General features: G+C 43.0%; 1 protein-coding gene and 1 pseudogene across 3 annotated transcripts in view; both read left to right on the top strand.

Annotated features, from left to right (window-relative positions):
* Window positions 1–14,258: 14,258 nt before the first annotated feature.
* Window positions 14,259–15,923, top strand: LOC116743295 (annotated as a pseudogene).
* Window positions 15,924–23,333: 7,410 nt separating this feature from the next.
* Window positions 23,334–24,506, top strand: part of CENPJ (centromere protein J) — a 57,617-nt gene continuing 56,444 nt past the window's right edge. For 2 of the 3 annotated variants that reach the window (XM_032611514.1, XM_032611516.1), the window contains exon 1: window positions 23,334–23,412. The gene's annotated coding sequence lies outside the window, so the exon portion shown is untranslated. The remainder of the gene's footprint in view (window positions 23,413–24,506) is intronic. The other variant, XM_032611515.1, reaches the window with a different exon arrangement.

The raw sequence follows: 24,506 nt of genomic DNA, 5'->3' as shown, positions 1-24,506 counted from the left end.
AATAAGGGTATAAAGCAAAACTTATAGCAAAAAATAAGTGTTTGAAGTAGGTTATAAGGACTTCCCTGGCGGCGTAGTGGTTAAGAATCCACCTGCCAATGCAGGGGACATGGGTTCGAGCCCTGGTCCAGGAAGATCCCACATGCCGCGGAGCAACTAAGCCTGTGTGCCACAACTACTGAGCCTGCGCTCTAGAGCCCGCGAGCCACAACTACTGAGCCCACATGCCACAACTACTGCAGTCTGCATGCCTAGAGCCTGTGTTCCGCAACAAAGAGAAGCCACTGCAGTGAGAAGCCCGTGCACCACAACGAAGAGTAGCCCCCGCTCTCCGCAACTGGAGAAAGCCCACGTGCAGCAACAAAGACCCAACGCAGCCAAAAAATTAATTAATTAATTAATTAATTAAAGAAAAAAGTACATTATAAGACATTAAGCAAAATATGATCCCATATTTTATCGAATATATAATATATAGAACATACTAATTGAATAAGTTCATTCATTCAACACTCATGCATTTATTTAACAAATACACCCCGTGCCTAGTACTCTACCAGCACTGGCAATAAGATAACATGGCCTCTGCCTGATGGAGCTTACATTCTGATGAGAGACAGAAGTCAAGGTGACAAACACCTGATCTTCTGTGCTGCTCAGCAAGCCAGCCAGGTTCAGAGAGACGGTGGCAAAGAAAGGCTTTGCTTTGGAGGTGACATTTATTGGACGTGGCCAAATACGTGTGCTAAGATCTAACTGGTTGTTTGGGGAAAGTTAACTGGATGCGCAGGATGGAAGGAACATCAGGAAGGCTGCTGCTGCAGGGACGAGGTCTCTGCTCAAGGCAAGAAGCCAAGGGTAAACGGCTTTTGGAGGCAGAGCTGACAGAACGGGGATGTGCGGACGAGGGAGAGAGAATCGACGATGGCTCGGGATGACTAAGATGGGGAGTGTGGGGACAGACCAGGGGGCTGCCGAGGGACCGGGCTTTGGGGGCTGGCTGGTTACCGGAACGTGCTGAGCAAATCGGCAGATGTTACTAACCACAACTTTTATTTCAGACAGTTGGCTTCCCAGCACCCTCTGGGTGCAGAGAAGCATCAGTGATCCAACTGGGAAAACGTTCTATACCAAAATGCTAACAGTGATTATATTATCTCTGCGTTATCGCTGGGTGGTGAGATTTTGGGCGATCTTTATTTTTTTCATGTTTTCACATACTTTCTAAGCTTTTAGAAAAGAACGTGAATTTTATAACTAGAAAACAATTAATATGAAAAAGTCATTATTCGTGAAATGAAATGGAGAGAATCTACTTTTTCACAGCAGCAGAATCTCTCCCTAGGGAGAGGTCCACTTCTGATGTATGAATTCTTTAATACTTGGGGATGGGGTGGTTTGAGATCGCCAAGGGCTTGCTGTAGTTACATTAGATGGTTGCTGCTCCCTCCAAGGCTTGAAAATTCAGCTGCTCCTTCCCTTTGACTCCCTGGAAAAAGCTGGTGGCTCCCCTCCTGATTCTACTGTCACTATTACTAGACTCCTCAGATACCTAGGGGAGGCTCAAAGCCAAATCAAGCTAAAACAATCTTGAGAAAGAAGAACGGAGCTGGAGGGATCATGCTCCCTGACTTCAGACTATACTAGAAAGCTACAGTAATCAAGACAGTATGGTACTGGCACAGAAACAGACACATAGATCAATAGAACAGGACACAGAGCCCAAAAATAAACCCACACACTTTGGTCAATTAATCTATGACAAAGGAGGCAAGAATATACCATGGTAAAGGCCATATATGACAAACCCACAGCAAGCATCATACTCAATGGTAAAAACCTGAAAGCATTTCCACTAAGATCAGGAACAAGACAAGGATGTCCACTCTCACCACTCTTATTCAACATAGTTTTGGAAGTCCAAGACACAGCAATCAGAGAAGAAAGAGAAATAAAAGGAATATAAATTGGAAAAGAAGAAGTAAAACTGTCACTGTTTGTGGATGACATGATACTATACATAGAAAATCCTAAAGATGCCACCAGAAACTACTAGAACTAATCAATGAATTTGGTCAGGTTGCAGGATACAAAATTAATGCACAGAAATCTCTGGCATTCCTATACAACAACAATGAAAAATCAGAAGGAGAAATTAAGGAAACACTCCCATTTACCATTGCAACAAAAAGAATAAAATACCTAGGAATAATTCTGCCTGAGGAGACAAAAGACTTGTACTCGGAAAACTATAAAACACTGATGAAAGAAATCAAAGATGACATAAACAGATGGAGAACTATACCATGTTCTTGGATTAGAAGAATCAATATTGTGAAAATGACTGTACTACCCAAAGCAATCTATAGATTCAATGCAATCCCTATCAAACTACCAATGGCATTCTTCACAGAATTAGAACAAAAAATTTTACAATTTGTATGGAAACAAAAAAGACCCCAAATAGCCAAAGCAATCTTGAGAAAGAAAAACGGAGCTGGAGGAATCAGGTTCCCTGACTTCAAACTATACCACAAAACTACGGTAATCAAGACAGTTAGGGTATTGGCACAAAAACAGAAATATAGATCAATGGAACAGGATAGAAAGCCCAGAGATAAACCCATGCACATATGGTCACCTTATCTTTGATAAAGGAGGCAGGAATATACAATGGAGAAAAAACAGCCTCTTCAATAAGTGGTGCTGGGAAAACTGGACAGCTACATGTAAAAGAATGAAATTAGAACACTCCCTAACACCGTACACAAAAATAAACTCCAAATGGATTTAAGACTTAAATGTAAGACCAGACACTATAAAACTCTTAGAGGAAAACATAGGAAAAACAGTCTTTGACATAAACCACAGCAAGATCCTTTTTGACCCACCTATTAGAGTAATGGATAAAAAAGAAAAATAAACAAATGGGACTTAAACTTAAAAGCTTTTGCACGGCAAAGGAAACCATAAACAAGACAAAAAGACAACCCTCAGAATGGGAGAAAATATTTGCAAATGAAACAACAGACAAAGGATGAATCTCCAAAAATATACAAACAGCTCATGGAGCTCAATATCGGAAAACCAAACAATCCAGTTTAAAAATGGACAGAAGACCTAAATAGACATTTCACCAAGGAAGACATACAGATGGCCAAGAGGCACATGAAAAGATGCTCAACATCACTAATCATTAGAGGAATGCAAATCAAAACTACAATGAGGTATCACCTCATGCCAGTCAGAATGGCCATTATCAAAAAATCTAGAAATAATAAATGATGGAAAGGGTGTGGTAAAAATGGAACCCTCCTACATTGTTGGTGGGAATGTAAACTGATACAATCACTATGGAAAACAGTATGGAGGTTCCTTAGAAAACTAAAAATAGAACTACCATATGACCCAGCCATCCCAGTACTGGGCATATACCCTGAGAAAAACCATAATTCAGAAAGAGTCATGTACCACAATGTTCATTGCAGCTCTATTTACAATAGCCAGGACATGGAAGCAACCTAAATGTCCATCGACAGATGAATGGGTAAAGAAGATGTGGCACATATATACAATGGAATATTACTCAGCCATAAAAAGAAACGAAATTGAGTTATTTGTAGTGAGGTGGATGGACCTAGAGTCTGTCATACAGAGTGAAGTAAGTCAGAAAGAGAAAAACAAATACCGTATGCTAATGCATATATATGGAATCTAAAAAAAAAACACAAAAAAACGGTACCGATGAACCTAGTTGCAGGGCAGGAATAAACAGGTAGACATAGTAAATGGACTTGAGGACATGGGGTGGGAGGGTGAAACTGGGGCGAAGTGAGAGTAGCATCGACATATATACACTACCAAATGTAAAACAGTTGGCTGGTGGGAAGCAGCAGCATAGCACAGGGAGATTGGCTTTGTGCTTTGCGATGACCTAGAGGGGTGGGATAGGGAGGGTGGGAGGGAGGCTCAAGAGGGAGGGGATATGGGGACATATGTATGCATATGGCTGATTCGCTTTGTTGTACAACAGAAACTAACACAGTATTGTGAAGCAATTATACTCCAATAAAGATCTATTAAAAAAAAAAAGAATATACCATGGAGAAAAGACAGTCTCTTCAATAACTGGTGCTGGGAAAACTGGACAGCTACATGTAAAAGAATGAGATTAGAACATTCTCTAACACCATATACAAAAAATAAACTCAAAATGGATTAAAGAGGGAATTCCCTGGAGGTCCAGGGGTTAGGACTCCACACTTCCACTGCAGGGGGCACGGGTTCAATCCCTGGTCTGGGAACTAAGATCCCTCATGCCACGTGGCACAGCCAAAGGGCGGAAAAAAAAATTAAAGAAAAAAATAGATTAAAAAACTAACTGTAAGACCGGATACTATAAAACTCCTAGAGCAAAACAAAGGCAGAACACTCTGACATAAATCGTAGCAAAATTTTTTTGGATCTGTCTCCTAGAGTAATGGAAATAGAAGCAAAAATAAACAAATGGGACCTAATTAAACTTAAAAGCTTTTGCACAGCAAAGGAAACCATAAACAAGACAAAAAGACAACCTGCAGACTGGGAGAAAATATTTGCAAATGATGTGACCAACAAGGTATTAATTTCCAAAATATACAAAGAGCTCATACAGCTCAATATCAAGAAAGCAAACGACCCAATCAAAAAGTAGGCAGAAGACCTAAATAGACATTTCTCCAAAGAAGACATATAGATGGCCAACAGGCACATGAAAAGATGCTCAGCATTGGTAATCATCAGGGAAATGCAAGTCAAAACCACAATGAGGTTATCACCTCACACCAGTCAGAATGACATCACTAAAAAGTCTACTGGGACTTCCTTGCTGGCTCAGTGGTTAAGAATTCGCCTGCCAATGCAGGGAACAAGGGTTCTAGCCCTGGTCCGGGAAGATCCCAAATGCCACAGAGCAACTAAGCCCGTGAGCCACAACTACTGAAACCCACGCACCTAGAGCCCATGCTCTGCAACAAGAGAAGCCACCGCAATTAGAAGCCCGCACACCGCAACGAAGAGCAGCCCCCACTTGCTGCAACTAGAGAAAGACTGCACGATGCAGCGAAGACCCAACGCAGCAAAAAAAAAAAAAAAAAAAGTCTACGAATAATAAATGCTGGAGAGGGTGTGGAGAAAAGGGAACCCTCCTGCACCGTTGGTGGGAATGTAAATTGCTGCATCCACTCTAGAGAACAGTATGGAGGCTCCTTAAAAAATTAACAATAGAGCTACCATATGATCCAGCAATCCCATTACTGGGCATATATCCAGAGAAAATTCTAATTCAAAAAGATACATGCACCTGCATATTCATAGCAGCACTATTTACAATAGCCAAGACATGGACGCAACCTAAATGTCCATCCACGGAAGAACAGACAAAGAAGATGTGGTATATGTACAATGGACTATAACTCAGCCATAAAAAAGAATGAAATAATGCCATTTGCAGCAACATGGATGGACTTAAAGATTATCATACTAAGTGAAGTCAGACAGAGAAAGACAAATACCATACATTACTTATATAGGGAATCTTCAAAAATAATACAAATAAGCTTATTTACAAACAGAAATAGACTCACAGACATAGAAAACTAACTTATGATTACCAAAGCAGAAAGAGGTAGGGAGGGACAAATTAGGAAATTGGGATTAACAGATACCCACTACCATATTACTACAAGGACCTACTGTACAGCACAGGGAACCATATTCAGTGTCTTGTAATAACCTATAATGGAAAGAGTCTGAAAAAGATTCTATAACTGAATCACGTTGCTGTACACCTGAAACTAACACAACATAGTAAATCAACTATACTTCAATAACAATTCAAATCAAAAGAAATCAAACTAATTTGATTATATACAGAGAGAAAATCTGGAAGAAATCTGCAGGAATGGATTTTTAAAATTGCGATGAAAGTCACATAACATAAAATTCACTGTTTTGCAGTATACAGCTCAGTGGTGTCTGGTGCCTTCAAAATGTTGTGCAGCCACGACCTCTATCCAGTTCCAAAACATTTCATCACCCCAATGACCGCCCCACACCCTTCGGCAGTCAGGCTTCATTCCTCCCTCCCCTGGCAGCAGGCAATCTGCTTTCGGTCTCCAGGGAGTTGATTTATCTATTCTAGGTATTTCATATAAATGGAGTCATGCAATATGTGGTCTTTAGTGTCTGGCTTCTTTCACTTAGCAGGAGGTTTTCGAGGTTCACCCATGCTGTAGCGGGTATCAGTACTTCACTTCTTTTTATGGGTGAATACCACTCCATTACATGGATATGCCATATTTTGTTAATCCGTTCATCCACTGATGGACCTTTGGATTATTTCCACCTTTTGGCTATTGTGAGTGGTGCTGCTATGAACATTCAGGTACAAGTACCTGAGTACTTGTGTTCAGTTCTTCTGGGTATATACCTAGGAGTGGAACTGCTGGGCATGTGGTCATTCTGTGTTTGCTTTGTTGAGGAATTGTCAAATGGCAGCGACACCATCTTACATTCCTACAAGCGATGTATGATTGTTCCAATTTCTCTGCATATTCATCAACACATAATTTTCCATTTAAAAAAGCCATTTTAGTGGATGTGAAGAAATATTGGGAATGGAATTTGAGGACGACTGACCAAGGAATGCAGAGCATAATTTCAGGAAGGTCTGAATTAGTCCGTAAGGGAGATGTGGCTGGGTATAGTTCTGGTGGGTGCTGGAAAACCAGCTCTCAAAACAACAGCAAAGGCTTCCCTGGTGGCGCAGCGGTTGAGAGTCTGCCTGCCGATGCAGGGGACACGGGTTCGTGCCCCGGTCCGGGAAGATCCCACATGCCGCGAAGCGGCTGGGCCCGTGAGCCATGGCCGCTGAGCCTGCGCCTCCGGAACCTGTGCTCCGCAACGGGAGAGGCCACAGCAGTGAAAGGCCCGCGTACCGCAAAAAAAAAAAAAAAAAAAAAAAAAAAAGTACCAAGCTGTTTACTAGTGTCTAAACCATTTCGCATTCTCCTTAGCAGCGTATGAGAGTTCCAAATGCTCTGCATCTTTGCCAAAACTTGCTATTATCAGCATTTTTTTGTTTTCTTATTTTAGCCATTCTGATAGGAGTGTAATGGTATCTTATCGTGGTTTGGATTTACATTTCCCTAATTACTAATAATGTTGAGCATCTTTTCATGTGTTTATTTTTCATTCATATACCTTCTTTTGCAAATTATGTGTTCAGATCTTTTGTCTATAATTTTATCTGGTTGTTTTTCTCTTTACTGATTTGTAGGAGTTATTTATATATTCTAAAAACAAATTTTATACCAGACACATATTTTGCAAATATTTCCTCCACAGCTAAGGCAAGTAGCTCTGTTTTCTGGATAGTGTCTTTTATAAAGCAATTTAAAAAAAAACAAAACGAAATGAGGCATTGTTAGAGACAGGACACGGTCTAAACGAAAGTATCCCCCTTGGCAAGGAGAAAGGCGGGGATGCTGGCACGTCATGCAGACCAAGGTAATGGCAGGCCGGGAGGGGCCCCTGCATAGGCGAATGCCTCTGTCATCCCAGCCGTCCTGATGGGGTGTTCCTGAAAACCTGCCTCCGCCTTAACCTTGGAGAATGTGGAGGGCTTGCTCGGCATAACCCCCCTGCGCTGGCTGCAGGGCACACACCACGTTCAAGTCACTTCATTCAGGAAGGTAAAATTTAACATAATTTTGGGAGATTTCCACCAAAATGGTTTAACAAAGGAGAAGGGCCAGCTCAAAAAGCCTCTTGTACAGGAAAGCTCTGTCCATCTGGTCAGGGAGGGTTACTCCCTTCGAGGGAACAGACTCACGGTCGCGCACGAGGTGAGTGAGGGAGGCCAGAAGGGATGGCTTCCTTTCCAATGAAGAAAAAACCCTAACACATCCTATCATGGTTTCCAACTTGATTTTTACTTACTTTTTACCCACACAACTAAATTCTCCACAAAATATGGTATACATTTTTAGGTAAAAGGTTAACAAAAGCCTTTCTCCTTCTTGGACACATTTGAACTTGGGTTAACTTTTTATATGTTTCCATGGAATCTGGATAAGAGTGGATGCCAGATATAACATCAGGCAAAACTGCTTGGGTATCAGAGACATCTCCTTAATAACCTGTCCCGAGACTGGAGGTCAGTGAGTGAACGCAGACAGCGGGCGGCAAGCCTGAGCCCTGGGCCCAGGGCCCTGCATAACTGCCCTTCCCTGGGCTGCATCACAGGAGGTCTGGGCCCCTGGAGAGATGTGAATCTCCTTCCTCAAACCAGAGCTGACACCTCGAGTGGGGCAAAGTGAGGAGCTCCCAGAGCCTGAGGGAACTGCTCTGTGGACGTTGCTGAGGAGCCCTGTGCCCTCCGGAAGTCTGAGTGTCTGGACAGAAGACACTCTGACATGGGCTGCAGATTTTACTGGAACTTCAGGTATCGGCTCTGGGTTTGTTTTTGTTCCATTATTGTTTTAGGTTGGAACCATGCCCTTGGCCTGACACAGACCTAGCGAAGGTCGTGGCCTCCATGCAGCCCTCCCTGCTGTCCCTGAGCCCAGGGCACTTCACGTACATTTCAGGATCAGCTGAGTCACGGGCGGCGAGATCACTATGTGTTGTCCCTCCCAGGCGGCAGTTTCCGAGGGGCGGGGTATGAAGTCTTTTCATCTTTGGGCCTGGCCTCTAGTGGCTGCTTGGTACACAGCAGGTGCTTAGTGAAGTGTGTGAAGGGATCTCTGTGAGGTGTGGACATTAGGAAAGTTTCCATAAGTGACTCAGAACAGGAGCAGGAACCTGCACCCCTGGGAGTGTTTTCCTTTGCTGAGAAATTAGCTATGAGCAAGGTGGATAAACACATAGGAGTCAACATGAAGACTGTACCTCGATGCCGTCGGCCAGGAGGAAGTGTGCGGATATCAGAAAGCTGTGGTCCCCGGGGTCCTTGGGGCTCTGGGGGCACCTCAGCTCCACCATGGCCGTCTCCTTACCTCCCTCTGTCCCTACCTGGAAAACAGGTTGTTCTTTCATAAGCTGCATTCATTAAATAACAAGCCATACACGCCATTTTAAAATGTTGATTATAAAACTGATACATGTTCATTTGCAGATATAATTTAGAAAATAGAGAAAGTAAATAGAAAAAATAAAAATCATCTGAAGTCCTACTACAGATATATAATCACTATTAATATTTTGTTATATTTCCTTCCAGTATTTTTGCTATAGATACACCTGTATATGTTTAAACTGTACCACTTTTCATATTTTCTTAATCACAGAAGAAATGTTATTTTCAAGTAACATTTTATTATAATATCTAAAAGATACAAATGGAACATCATTTTGAATGCTGGTGTTATTTTGCATTTGTATGACGTCGCAGGAAAAGTTTTTTGTTTTTCTTTCTAATGAAAAATAATGGAAATTCAACATAGTATAAATACTTGGTGTCAAAGTAGACTTGGTGTCTACTCTTAAAATACAAGAAACTGTTAATAACAGGGAGGAGTACCTTTATTTTTTAATGTCATATTAAGATTTTATACTGTTTACATTTTTATTATAAGCATGCATTTCTTTTACAATAAGCTAAAAATTAAACATTAAATTTTAAATGTAAAAATTTTCTTGACTATTAAAAATCAACTCATATACTAAGGAATATTTATTCAGGATATGCACAATTTTTCAAACAACAAAAAAGTTATCAAACAGGAAAAATAATTAGAACAGAACTTTCAAACAGTTCTGTTCCCCCAAATAGAAATCAGACTCTTACTTTTACCAAGGTGTTATATTTTGCAACTTCAAAATCTTGAGGAATGTTGAAGAATTCCAACATTCTCTGTATAAAACCTGAAATTTGTATAATAAAATTTTAACATTAAAATGAATTTTTAAACAGAATTTCCATAAAATTCTTCTTGTAGATCTCCTAATTCTATACAAAATACATTATAAGTCCCTAATGCCTCCTTAGATATTCTAAAGATGGTTAAAAGGTCTTGTGGAATGAACTGGATTTCTCCTTCACATAATTCTAGAGCTCTAATTCTATAGCGAGGCTGCAGTGGATGGCGGCAGTGATGTGAAGCAGAAGCAGAGGCCCCTCACAGAGGCAGGAGGCCTGTGTTCACTCTGGGCTCTGACCCTTAGAAGCCGGTCACTCCAGACAGACCCACACCTCTCTGGACTACAGTCAGCTCCGCTTTAAAATAAACAAACGGGGCTTCCCTGGTGGCGCAGTGGTTGAGAGTCCGCTTGCCAATGCAGGGGACAGGGGTTCGTGCCCCGGTCCGGGAAGATCCCACATGCCACGGAGCGGCTGGGCCCGTGAGCCATGGCTGCTGAGCCTGCGCATCCGGAGCCTGTGCTCCACAACGGGAGAGGCCACAGCAGTGAGAGGCCCGTGTACCGCAAATAAATAAATAAATAAACGAATTAACTAATTAATTATTTAATTAAAGGTGTCAGACTTATAATTTGTACTTTTAATTTTGATATTTGTTCTCTCCTTTAACACGAAGATTAACAAAGTAAGATCAAATGTGATGTCTAATTGATATTGCAGTTTGGGGTACGTATGCTTTAAGAAGCCATGTAGAACTTTAGACTCATATACTGCATTTGGGGAAGGTTGTGTTACTTCCATTTTTTTAAAATATCAGGTAGAGAGTAAAGAACTGTCTTTACTCTGAAGGCTGTTCAGGAAGGTAAGAGTGAGCAGACTGCTCAAATCTCACCTCCAGTGGTTTTTCTTTTTTAAAATCAATCTAACAATTAACATCTAATCTCATATAACGCTGACAAGATAAAAATAGTTACCATTATAGCAGTTGGAGTAAGTCTTAAATAAATAAAAACTTAATAAAGAGTTAGAGGACCTTCCCTGGTGGCACAGTGGTTGAGAATCCGCCTGCCAATGCAGGGGACACGGGTTTGAGCCCTGGTCCGGGAAGATCCCACACACCGGGGAGCAATCAAGCCCGTTCACCACAACTACTGAGCCTGCACTCTACAGCCCGCGAGCCACAACTACTGAGCCCACGTGCCACAAATACTGAAGCCCGCATGCCTAGAGCCCGTGCTCCACAACAAGAGAAGTCACTGCAATGAGAAGCCTGCGCACCGCAATGAAGAGTAGCCCCTGCTCACCGCAACTAGAGGAGAGCCCGCGTGTAGCAGCAAAGACCCAACACAGCCAAAAATAAATAAGTAAATCTGTAACTCTGTTTTAAAAAAAGAGAGATAAGCAAGATAAATTAAAATAGTACAAAAAATACTGAATTACTAATACCTTTTAATACTGTGCTTGAGGTTTACAAAACATTTTGCCAACTATGTCGTCTTAAGGATCAGAAGTAGATTACTTAGTGAGTTCAACAGTATTTTCCTTCTCTGTGGAATTGTTCAGGGATGGATCATCAGTTTTCACTTCTAGAATTAAAACAAACAAAACACGTTTACTACTCGGAGATTTATTAAAATTAGTTAACCATAAATGTTGGAATTATTAAGCTTCTTGAACATGGACGTATCTGCCATGCTAGTCTTTCAGGTGTCCTTAAATTAGCTCTGGTTATTAGTAATCCAAGGAGAAGTGGGAAAAGAGGAAGGTAGATTAAAAGATAGTGAAAACAAATCATTGTAATTCTATTTATTAGGCCTGTGAGGAGAGCTGACTGATAGGTACACAGTTTCAAATGGCATTTTTCTCTTCTGGAGATTACGGTAAGCATAGTCATGAAAAGTGTTCCTGTGGGTCAGAATGAGCTCTGAGCACCATCGTGTCACCAGCGAAGGAACTGCGGAGGCTCTAGTTTAGAGGGAACCAAGGCTTCTATGTGAGGCCAGACAACTTTGGCTTCATATTTTTCTTATAGAGGAATCGTAACACTATCTATTATGATATAGGAATAACTTCTGATGCAAGAATGTCTTTCCAGTTCTATAGAGATTTCAAAAGTCATCAGTGTATTTGTAGCAGTTCTGAATCTGACTGTATTACGGGATGTTGAAAAAGATTTTCAATATAAAAGGACTTTACTATCCTTCTATTTTGTTTTAGCTGCCAATGTCTGAGACAGCAAGAAAGACTGATATAACAGCAGTTCTGGGTAATCGTTTGTCTAGAGAGGCTGCATCACACCACAACATTTAGATTTCTAAAGCTGTTATAAATAATTCACTTGATATCATACAATATGATATCTAACATACATCATGTTCTTATAAATTAATATTTATCAGAACTGCCTGCAAGGACCTACTGTACAGCACAGGGAACTATATTCAATATCTTGTAATAACCTATAATGGAAAAGAATCTGAAAAAAACCATATATGTATAACAGAATCACTTTGCTGTACACCAGAAACTAACACATTATAAATCAACAATACCTTAATTAAAAAAAATAGAACTGCCTGCCTTTTAATTAATTAATTTATTTAGCTGCGATGGGTCTTAGTTACGGCACGCAGGATCTTCATTGCTGTCTGCGGGGTCTTTAGTTATGGCATGTGGAATCTTTTAGTTGTGGCATGTGGCCTCTTAGTTGCGGCATGCACGTGGGATCTCGTTCCCTGACCAGGGATTGAACCCCATCCCCCTGCATTGAGACTGCGGAGTCTTAACCACTGGGCCGCCAGGGAAGTCCCCTGCCTGATTTTTTAAATTGAAGCATAGTTGATCTACAATATTATATTCACTTCAGGTGTATGACATAGTGATTCATTATTATACATTACACTCCATTTAAAGTTATTACAAAATAATGGTTATATTCCCTGTGCTGTATGATATATCTTTGTTGCTTATTTATTTTTTTTTTTTAATTATTTTTTTTTTTGTGGTACGCGGGCCTCTCACTGTTGTGGCCTCTCCCGTTACGGAGCACAGGCTCCGGACGCGCAGGCTCAGTGGCCATGGCTCACGGGCCCAGCCGCTCCGCGGCATGTGGGATCGTCGCGGACGGGGGCACAAAACCGTGTCCCCTGCATTGGCAGGGGGACTCTCAACCACTGTGCCACCAGGGAAGCCCCTTATTTATTTTACACACAGTAGTTTGCTCCTCTTAATCCCCTACCCTTATCCTGCCCCTCCCCGCTTCCCTTTCCACATTGGTAACCACTAGTTGATTCTCTATATCTGTGAGTCTGTTTCTGTTTTGTTATCTTCATTCGTTTGTTTTATTTTTTACATTCCACATATAAGTGGAAACATACAGCATTTGCCTTTCTCTGTCTGAATTATTTCACTGAGTATAATACAATCCAGGCCCATCCACGTTGTTGCAATTGGCAGAATTTTATTATTTTTTATGGCCCAGTAGTATTCCATTGTATACATACACCACATCTTCTTTACCCATTTGTCTGTTGATGGACACTTTGGTTGCTTCCATGTCTTGACTATTGTAAATAGTGCTGCTATGAACACCGGGGTGTAGGTACGTTTTCCAGTTAACGTTTATATTTTCTTCTGATAAAGATCAAGCAGTGAAATCCATTGCTGGATCATATGTCAACTCTATTTTTAGTGTTTTAAGGAACCTCCATACTGTTCTCCACAGTGGCTGCACCAATTCACATTCCCACCAGCAGCGTAGGAGGGTTCGCTTTTCTCCACACCCTCTCCAGCATTTGTTATCTATAGACTTTTTGATGATGGCCATTCTGACTGGTGTGAGGTGATACATTGTTGTGGTTTTGATTTGCAAAAACTGCTTTACTTTTGATGAGGAGTGCATTTCTCTATGTCAAGAGGCTTTCGTTTGGGCCAGATTCCAAACTAAAATTTGGGTTTATAAAGGAGACAGGTTTCTACTGGAGAGCACAGCTGATGTGGTGCATGCGTGACCCACGCTGTCTCTCTCCACAGGCCTGGGCGCCCCCCAGCCACCTTGGGTGTTTCTGCTCAAGGCAACCACATCCCTCTTTAAAAATTCCACCAAACAAAGAGAAGATGCTTTGGGCTGTTATCTCAAGGTGAGCTTTCTGACCAAGCACACAACCACCTGGAGGCCAAGGAGAAGTGCTGTGCAGAGAGCAGTCTGACATCAACGGCAAGCCACTTTGGGAACCCAGCTGAGAGTGCGGTCATCTCCCAGGTTGTCTGTTGGGTTGCATATTCTAAGGACCCAGACAGAAGGCTTAGTGGCCTGTCTCTTGTTTTGCCTGGGTTATGACTCTCAGCTTTCTGCAACATGGCTGAGAGGTGCAATGCGAAATGCTCAGCTGGCCTGTCGGATGAAGGAACACACCTTGCAAATGTTATTGATGACTATGTTTGTGAACATACCCTGACGGGAGAAAATGCATTTTTTTGTGGGTGATCTTGGAAAGACTGTGAAGAAACGCAGTCAGTGGCAGAACAAAGTGGCTCAGATAAAGCCATCCTACGTGGTAAAGTGCCACTCCAGCTGTACTCGAGATCTTGGCAGCTCTTGGATCTGGACTTGCTTTGTTCCAGTAAAACTGACATGGCTGCAGTGCAAGAATTGGGTGTATCTCCAGAAAACATAATTTCTACAAGTACTTGCAAGCAAGCATCTCAGATAAAGTATGCAGCAAAAGTTGGAGTGAATATCATGCCATGTGACGATGGAGTCCAGCTGAAGAAAACTGCACACCGTCACCCAAATGCCAAGACTGTATTTCATTAGGTTCACCTGTCCTGGATCTGGGGGTGCTGGCAACATCCACACACCTCTGCACTCTGCAGGCTCCATGTGTGCTGCTGCTGATGTAGAGCAGTCGGGCCATCGTCCTCCCCTTCCCTTAGGGCCTTACTACCTATGGCAGCAGGAGGTAATACTGGAGGTGAACACTGTAACATGAAGTGTGGCACTTACCCTGAAGAGCAGTAGGCATGTTTCTGGAATGTGCTAAGGAACTTGATGTCTAAATCACTGGGGTTAAGGGGACTTCCCTGGTGGTCCAGTGGCTAAGACTCTGTGCTCCCAATGCAGGGGGCCTAGGTTCAATCCCTGGTCAGGGAACTAGATCCCACATGCCACAACTAAGAGTTTGCATGCTGCAACTGAAGATCCCACAAGCCGCAACTAAGATCCCGCACAGCCAAATAAATAAATAAAAATGAGATAATATATTATTAAAAAAATGAGGTTAAATTTCATGTTTCAAGGGTCTGCAAAGAATCTCAAGTATATGCCCACGCTCTATCAGATGCCCAGTGTGTGTGACATGGCTGGAGAACTTGGCTCCACAATGAACATGTTAGACGTTGGTGGGGACGTCACAGGAACAAACTTCAGCTGGAAGAGGTTAATCATGTTGCCAGCTCTTTGCTTGATGTCCACTTTCCTGAAGGATCTGGCGTTTAGATAACTTCAGGACCTGCAAGATACTGTGTGTCTTCTGCATTTACATTTGCTGTTAACATCATTGCAAGGAAAGTTGTTGAAAATGATACATTTTTCTCTGGAATAGAAAAACCAGAAGTGATGAACCAGCCTTCATGTATTATATGGATGATGTTGTTTATGGTTATGTTGCAAGTAAACTGTCGAAGGACTTAAATACCATCCCATTCACAAGAAATACAAGGAAGATGTTTACAAGCAGCCCTTGCCGTCCATCCTGTGATGAGGTTGATCAAATTGTGGAAAACTCTTCTTCTTGTATGTGGGAGATTGGCTTTTCTCTGATAACATGGGAGAAAATTCTTTCCATGAACCTTCTGCTTTTAATGATTTTTCACAGGCCAGCCATTTGTTACATGATGTTATTCAGTGATTGGCATGAGATGCAGGATGCTGGAATCACACCAGACACAAGGATGAAAGCTTCTTTTTGGGCCTTCATTCACTCGGCCGAGGCTACAAGACAGCTTCTCCACTGAAGCTTGAACAGGTGTTAACACTCCTTTAGATCTGAAGTTGCAGGGGAAGCTTGTCTGGTCTACGTTCCAGTGTGGAAAAAATGAGAACAATCTTATTCTGTTAATTCTCTTGGAAACAAAAACTATTAGTAATAGGTATTTGGAACCAGATGGAATCAGCTTTCAACTATAATTCACTGGGGGTAATTGGGAGATTTAGATAATGTATCCAGATTTAAACTTACCAGTTTGCCCTACCCCTTAAGCATTTAAAATAAAATATGCAACAAAATGGATGACTGAGTGGCAACGGAAGCCCATTAACTAGGTTCCCCATTAAACCATTTACATACAAGTAGTACACAGTTTTATATTAAGGGTTCATGTTAAAAAGTCTGTAAAGTTAATGTCTTTCACTCACATATATCAAATGTCAGTGGAAGAACAGTGTGACTTCAGTAGATATGTTTAGTGTATATAGAATGTGTAAATTTAAGCTTTGAACTGTAGTTTAATAAATGTAAAACTACATCATAGTATTTTTGTATTTGACCTAATGTAACCTTTGTATGACTGCAATAAAACTTTGTATAGAGTAAAAAAAAAATACACTTCAGGTTTTCTGAGATTATGAATGTTTTTGTAGTCATTTTGAATCTGACCACACCACAGTGAATATTGATAAATCTATTTCTATTGCCAAAGTAGTCTTTTGTCCCTCACTAGTTTGCTGCCCATTTTCTGAAATAATAATAAGACTACTTATTTTCATAGCATTTCTGGACAATCCTTTGTCTATAATATCGTTGACAAACCAAAATATTTACTATAGAACCTCTAATACATTAAGCACTTGATATGAAATACCAAAGCTGCCTGCCTTTTGATCAGGAGTTGGTGTGATGTCCAGTGACTTACAGGGATCATAATTCTTTACGTCCACCAGTCTCCTTTCTTTGATAGATTCCCATATAAAATCTGGGTTTGCAATATAAATATGGTTCTTTTGGATAGACTTCAGTTGATACTGGCTGAGAACATTAGCATTGTCTAAGATTACATGTGTACACTAAGAAAAAATCAATTCATTATGCATTAGTTAAAAACAAAATTTAAATAATTTGTACCTGTTTCTCACCCCATTTGTAATAATTTTTTTTCAGATTTCTAAAACTCTTATGAATGACAATTTCTAGTTACGTAAAAGTTTTAAAAGATCAACAGAGTATGGATATGGATACACCATAATTGATTTACCATCTAACCACCTCGCCGTAAGAAGTAAAAATTGAAGTCCAAAGTCGTTAGACCCAGGCCTGCAAAGGCAGGGCCTGCCCATGTAGGGTGCTCTCCCCTCTGTGAGTCATTGGCGGGGCTGGCCCAGCCTGCCCCATCCTGGACCATAGCCCTGGGGTTTGCCTACAGGGAGCCTGATTTGCTCTGTGAAGCACATTCAACTCCAGCTGGGTGCTGGGTGCTTCTCCGATATTTAATAGTTTGCCTATGAATATCAGAAACAGAATGTCCCAGTTTACCCACATTTTAGGCAGAATTGTACATTCTTCCCTTACACAGCTTTGCTCACTTACCTGACTCACCATTTCTGTGGATGGATGAATAATTCATGCCTGTTCTCAGTTCATTTTCTGGGTAGAGAATGACAACATGGTCTCTCATTTTTAGAAAGTCTCACATACTGTGAGTGCAATCTTTTTGGACATTATTTTCCAATGTACATAAACATCTGAAATGTGCACACCAGCTACTATAACAAAGGAAGCAGTTCGATACATGACGGTGAGGAATGACCTCTCAGATAAATCGTGAAGTGGAAAAGCAAGTGCAGACCGTTTGTCTGCTGTGCAGCACCTGTGGCTGAAACAGAGCTGTGTGCTTATGTGTGTTGTTTGCGCAGAGAAGTAGCTCCAGAACTGGTCCAGGCAGATCCTGGTCCGGGCAGATCCCACGTGCCGTGAAGCAACTAAGCCCGTGCACCACGACTACTGAGCCTGCGTTCTAGAGCCCGTGAGGCACAACTACTGAGCCCGTGAGCCACAACTACTGAAGCCCACACGCCTAAAACCTGTGCTCCACAACAAGAGAAGCCACCGCAATGAGAAGCCTGCGCACCACAACGAAGAGTAGCCCCTGCTCGTCTCAACTAGAGAAAGACCACGCAGAGCAATGAAGACCCAACGTGGCCAAAATTAAATAAATAAATAAGTAAGTGTGTGTGTGTGTGTGTGTGTGTGTGTGTGTGTGTGTGTGTGTGTGTATAAAGAAAGAATAAACTAACGAATGGTGAGATATCGGGTTTAATTCACAGTAGCTCTTTGTCGGTCTTTGAACCTGGAGTCTGTTCTAGCAGCTTGTCCACAGTAAGCTGGTGTTTTCTGAAGGGCAGTGGGTCCCACTGGTTTAACGAGGGTCAGGAAGCAGGTGTCCCTCTCCACACGGCCTCTTAACCCTTGACCGCTGGGTTCCCCTGGCTGTAGTCCCACTCTAGGCCCTTGCTGGGCAGTAGTGCCCACGTGAGGCCCTAAATGCCATCTGTGTGCAGACAACCCCCGGTGTAGGGCAGAAGGTCCGCTGTGTCCCAGCATGTCCCCAACATGCAGAGCCCCCTCCTGGACAGCCACCGCCGGGGCTCCGTCCTGGGCTTCAGCCCTTGACTGCCCCTCCACCCCCAGGAGCCAGGCCCTGTCCCCATCCCTTTGGCCCCGGCCCTCCGCCCAGCAGCAGAGCCCTGTCTCCCCTCTCTGCCCCTCATCTCTTCGCCACACTGAAGCATGAACAAACTTTTTCTTATTTTGAAAATTATGTTTCAAATGATATTCAAATTTCCTGTTATGGTTCAAGGCCTGGCCTCTCCCCAGCCTCATTCTGGCCGAGGTGGCTTTTTCTTCAGGTTGGCAAAACCCTCAGGGCCTCCGCACAGTTGTTCCTTCTGCCCGGGACCCTTCCACCTACCCCACCCACACTTGTGTATCCCACCCAGGTTGCAGTATCTGCCCAACAAATTAACGAATGAGGGCTCCATATTTCTTTTTTCTTATGAGGTCTGGTTAAATGGAAGTCCCTTGATTTAACTCTGCCTTTCTTTCACATTAATATTTATTAACTTCATAGGTATTGATTGTCTTTTTTTTTTTTGTGGTACGCGGGCCTCTCACCGTTGCGGAGCACAGGCTCCGGGCGCGCAAGCTCAGCAGCCATGGCTCACGGGCCCAGCCGCTCCGCGGCACGTGGGATCCTCCCGGACCGGGGCACGAACCCGCGTCCCCTGCATCGGCAGGCGGACTCCCAACCACTGCGCCACCAGGGAAGCCCGTATTGATTGTCTTTTATACTGAAATTGATTCAAAATTTATCAGTGTGTAGATGGGAATGATCATAGATACTGTGAAAGATATTAGACTATGCTATGTAGGTTAATCTATCTTGCTCTCAATGCCCAACAGTTAAAAAACAAAAAATAAACAAACAAAACTCTGTAATGAATCTTTCACCGTTTTCAGAACAGTCTGTGTCATGTGCCCGGCCTGTGCTGGACAAGGCAGGCTGAAGCCAGCATGGCTGCTCAGACCCACCTCTGGATCCAGATTTGTCCTGGGTGAGTTCTTAAGTCCCCTGAACTGGTTTTTTTTTTTTTTTTTTTACATCTTTATTGGAGTATAATTGCTTTACCATGGTGTGTTAGCTTCTGCTTCATAACAAAGCGAATCAGCTATACATATACATATGTCCCCATATCTCCTCCCTCTTGCGTCTCCCTCCCACCCTCCCTATCCCACCCCTCTAGGTGGTCACAAAGCACCGAGCTGATCTCCCTGTGCTATGAGGCTGCTTCCCACTAGCTATCTATTTTACATTTGGTAGTGTATATATGTCCATGCCACTCTCTCACTTCGTCCCAGCTTACCCTTCCCCCTCCCCATGTCCTCAAGTCCATTCTCTACGTCTGCATCTTTTTTTTTTTTAGATTCCATATATATGTGTTAGCATATGGTATTTGTTTTTGTCTTTCTGACTTACTTCACTCTGTATGACAGTCTCTAGGTCCATCCACCTCACTGCAAATAACTCAATTTCGTTTCTTTTTATGGATGAGTAATATTCCATTGTATATATATGCCACATCTTCTTTATCCATTCACCTGTTGATGGACACTTAAGTTGCTTCCATGTCCTGGCTATTGTAGAGCTGCAATGAACATTGTGGTACATGACTCTTTGAATTGTGCTTTTCTCAGGGTATATGCCCAGTAGTGGGAGTGCTGGGTCATATGGTAGTTCTATTTTTAGTTTTTTAAGGAACCTCCATACTGTTCTCCATAGTGGCTGTATCAATTTACATTCCCACCAACAGTGCAAGAGGGTTCCCTTTTCTCCACACCCTCTCCAGCATTTATTGTTTGTAGATTTTTTGATGATGGCCATTCTGACTGGTGTGAGGTCATACCTCATTGTAGTTTTGATTTGCATTTCTCTAATGATTAGTGATGTTGAGCATCCTTTTATGTGTTTGTTGGCAATCTGTATATCTTCTTTGGAGAAATGTATAATTAGGTCTTCTGCCCATTTTTGGATTGGGTTGTTTGGTTTTTTTATATTGAGCTGCATGAGCTGCTTGTAAATTTTGGAGATTAATCCTTTGCCATTTGCTTCATTTGCAAATATTTTCTCCCATTCTGAGGGTTGTCTTTTCGTCTTGTTTATGGTTTCCTCTGCTGTGCAAAGCTTTTAAGTTTCACTAGGTTCCATTTGTTTATTTTTGGTTTTATTTCCATTTCTCTAGGAGGTGGGTCAAAAAGGATCTTGCTGTGATTTATGTCATAGAGTGTTCTGCCTGTGTTTTCCTCTAAGAGTTTTATAGTATCTGGCCTTACATCTAGGTCTTTAATCCATTTTGAGTTTATTCTTGTGTATGGTGTTAGGGAGTGTTCTAATTTCATTCTTTTACATGTAGCTGTCCAGTTTTCCCAGCAGCACTTATTGAAGTGGCTGTCTTTTCTCCATTGTATATTCTTGCCTCCTTTATCAAAGACAAGGTGACCATATGTGTGTGGGTTTCTCTCTGGTTTTTCTATCCTGTTCCATTGATCTATATTCCTGTTTTTGTGCCAGTACCATACTGCCTTGATTACTGTAGCTTTGTATTATAGTCTGAAGTCTGGGAGCCCGATTCCTCCAGCTCCGTTTTTCTTTCTCAAGATTGCTTTGGTTACTTGGGGACTTTTGTGTTTCCATACAGATTGTGCAATTATTTTGTTCTAGTTCTGTGAAAAATGCCATTGGTAGTTTGATAGGGATTGCATTGAATCCGTAGATTGCTTTGGGGAGTATAGTCATTTTCACAATGTTGATTCTTCCAACCCAAGAACATGGTATATCTCTCCATCTGTTTGTGTCATCTTTAATTTCTTTCATCAGTGTCTTACAGTTTTCTGCATATAGAAATTTTGTCTCCTTAGGTAGGTTTATTCTTAGGTATTTTATTCTTTTTGTTGCAGTGGTAAATGGGAGTGTTTCCTTAATTTCTCTTTCAGATTTTTCATTATTAGTGTATAGGAATGGAAGAGATTTCTGTGCATTAATTTTGTATCCTGCTACTTTACCAAATTCGTTGATAAGCTCTAGTAGTTTTTTGGTAGCATGTTTAGGATTCTCTATGTATAGTATCATGTCATCTGCAAACAGTGACAGCTTTACTTCTTTTCTGATTTCGATTCTTTTTATTTCTTTTTCTTCTCTGATCACTGTGGCTAAAACTTCCAAAACTATGTTGAATAATAGTGGTGAGAGTGGACAACCTTGTCTTGCTCCTGTTCAGTGGCTCCCAGAAGCAGGCTTAAATTAAGCCCCTTTAGAATACTGTATGGCAGGCCATTGCAGGTGTGTGCCCAGGCAGGAGCATCTATAATGCTAAAGAGCTAGCAGTGGCCAATCACATTAAAACTTTGGGCGCTTATACTATTCATGAGTTTACCTCCAACAGGTCTGCCCATCCAACCGAAGTAGATGGGAATTCCATTGGAGAAGGGGCAATCAATTTGTTTAATTTTGTCCAGAGAAATACAGGAATCTAGCATATGTACTGGGAAGTGGAACCAAAACCCCACGTTCAGTTACAAATTAGACAACAAGTGCTAAGTTTCATCGGGTTCAAACAGCTGTGGGTAAAAAGGACTGACTAAAGATTCTAAGGAATATTCATCACCTCCATTCAGCAGAATGGTATTAGCTTCTTTTCCACAAGCTTGTGGAATGGACATTGACAGTGGGGGACTGTAATAGGAAAGAACCTTCTGTATTCTGTTACAAGTGAATCACTAAAGGGATGTTGCCTGTAAGCTTAAGTTATACACAACAGCCCATCTCTGGGAACCCTGCCTGCCAGGTGATGAGCATTAAGCTAAAATACCTTTGTTTAGCTCACAAACCTCCTGACCAGGCTCACCTGTGAATGACTGACTGCAGGGAGGAAGAAACTAACCCATCCCCTTCAGAGGCTCATGGGAACCAGGAGATGTTTGACTTTACTGCCCTTTGAGTATAAAAGGAGCCTGAATTCTAACTCAGGCAAGATGGTTCTCTAGGGGCACAAGCTCACCATCTTCTCTGTCTGCTGGCTTTCCGAATACAGTCATTAGTCCTTGTCCCAAGTACTGCTCTCTCGGATTATTGGCCTCTCCTGCGGCGCAAGCAATACAAGCTTGGACTTGGTAACAGCAGTTCGTTTCTTACACTGTACCGGTTGTTGGAAATAGCACTTCATTTGATTTCTTTAAATATTTATTTAAACAGACACAAAGCCTGGGTGTGCACACAATGGTAACTTGCAGTGTCTGCATCTGCAGTGGCAATTAAGAAAACGGTTTTCGAGTTTTGCACTTTAGTGTTCAAAACAGAACTAGGTTTATTTTAATAAAAAATAAACAAAATAAAATTAGGCTTTATTACCTAATGGGCAAAGAGCCAACTACGCATTAGGCAGAAAAGACGAGCGATAGCTACTTTAGGAGTGACTTCATCACAAGGTTACTTTTGACTCATCAGAGAGTGTGGCCGACTGTCCTTTTTCGTTTACTTGGTCACTCGTGGCAAAGAAGACAAAAACAAAAAACAAAAGACACGCGGAACTAGACAGACAGCCCCGCCCCAACCGCGAGGGCGCCAGCCGAAGTTTTGAAAGGCAGGGGAGGGGCTCGGTCTGTCCCGGAAGTTCTCTCCGGGAGCTGTTTCCCCCCGCCTCTCCGCCCGCCACCGCCACCCCTTGCCCCCGGCTCCCGGGCGGAAGACGCCGGGCTGTGAGCGCCTAGTAACGTGGGACGCCGGGTCGCCGGGAGTGGTAGTTTGCGTGAGTCCGGCTACGTGCTCTCGCAAGCGCAGAGGGGCAGGTGGGAACTACATTTCCCAGGAGCCCTCGGGCCCGGGCGGAGCCGGGCTGGCCGCGGAGGCTGTGGCGGGTGGTTTGTAAGGGTAGCGGCGGCGGCGACGACGGCTCGGGCGCTGGCGTGAGTGGACTGAGAGGCCGGGGCCGAGGAGCGGGACTTCGTGTCGGGGGTGGGGTGGGGTGGGGGTGGGGAGGACCGGAGGAGCTGGTGTGTTCGTCGCCGTGCGTCCACGAGGGACGGCGGGGCGCGCGGGGAGCGGCGCCGGGCGGCGAGGGGAGCTCTGGGTCAGTGTCGGGCCTGCTAGCGCTGTTCCGCGGCGGCTTCTCGTGGGCTCCCGCCGCTTGTGGTCTCGGCTGCACTCTGAGCTGCTGCGCGGAGGCGCGGGGCCGCAGCTGCGCGAGGAGCGCGTCGGTGCGTCACCTTCCTGCTGGTCTGGGCCGGTCTCCCTGCCGTCAGGTGCGGTCTTGCAAAGCTTCGGGTTTGAAAGCTTTGCTGTGGGTTGGTGGCTTTCAAGGACGTGTACTTTGGGAGACCGGTAAGTCACCTTTCTAAGCGACCAGTTACTTCTCAAGGCCTGAGGGAGGCTTTGAATTGTTTGCGTCTACGTTTTCCTCCTCGCGAGGTAGAGAATTTATCCCCCCCGGCCCGCTGCTTTAAATAATGTTTACGTGGTAGTCTTTGGAGGTTTCAAGGCTGTCCATTCGTTTCAAACAGATTTTGATATCAGGAAGATCTGAGTCCACCTACTAATAATCCATTCTGGGCATTTTGCTGTATATGCTCCCTTTACCAAGGCCTTAGCATCAATACTAAGTAACAGGTTAAGGTGGAATTGTATTTCTGTGCGTCATGCCGACAGTAAATATACCTCTAGAATCATAGTGATGAAGCTGAAATGAAGCAGGGGAGGTTTCTTTTTTACGTGGGCGAGATATGTGTTACCGAAAGTGAGTTCCGGATGCTCCTGCGCAAAAGCCAGTGAGAGGCAAGGCTGGTGGAAAGGAAAGTTTGCTTTCTTTTGGGTGCCGGGAGCGGGGAGGGCGACTCCTGTCCAAAGGCCGACTCCCCTCCCCTGCTCTCCGCGGCCACAGTCGACAGTCGTGGGTCAAGAGCTGTTACAGGCGGCGGGAGGGGCCCACGTGGAAGCAACGCAGGCAGCTCGGACAGGCATCTTGAAGCTGGTTATGCGGTGCTCTGGCCAGCGTCATCTTGAT

Source organism: Phocoena sinus, chromosome 18 (genome assembly GCF_008692025.1).
Source record: "Phocoena sinus isolate mPhoSin1 chromosome 18, mPhoSin1.pri, whole genome shotgun sequence".
NCBI classification, from domain to species: domain Eukaryota; kingdom Metazoa; phylum Chordata; class Mammalia; order Artiodactyla; family Phocoenidae; genus Phocoena; species Phocoena sinus.
This window is presented reverse-complemented; position numbering and strand designations above follow the sequence as displayed.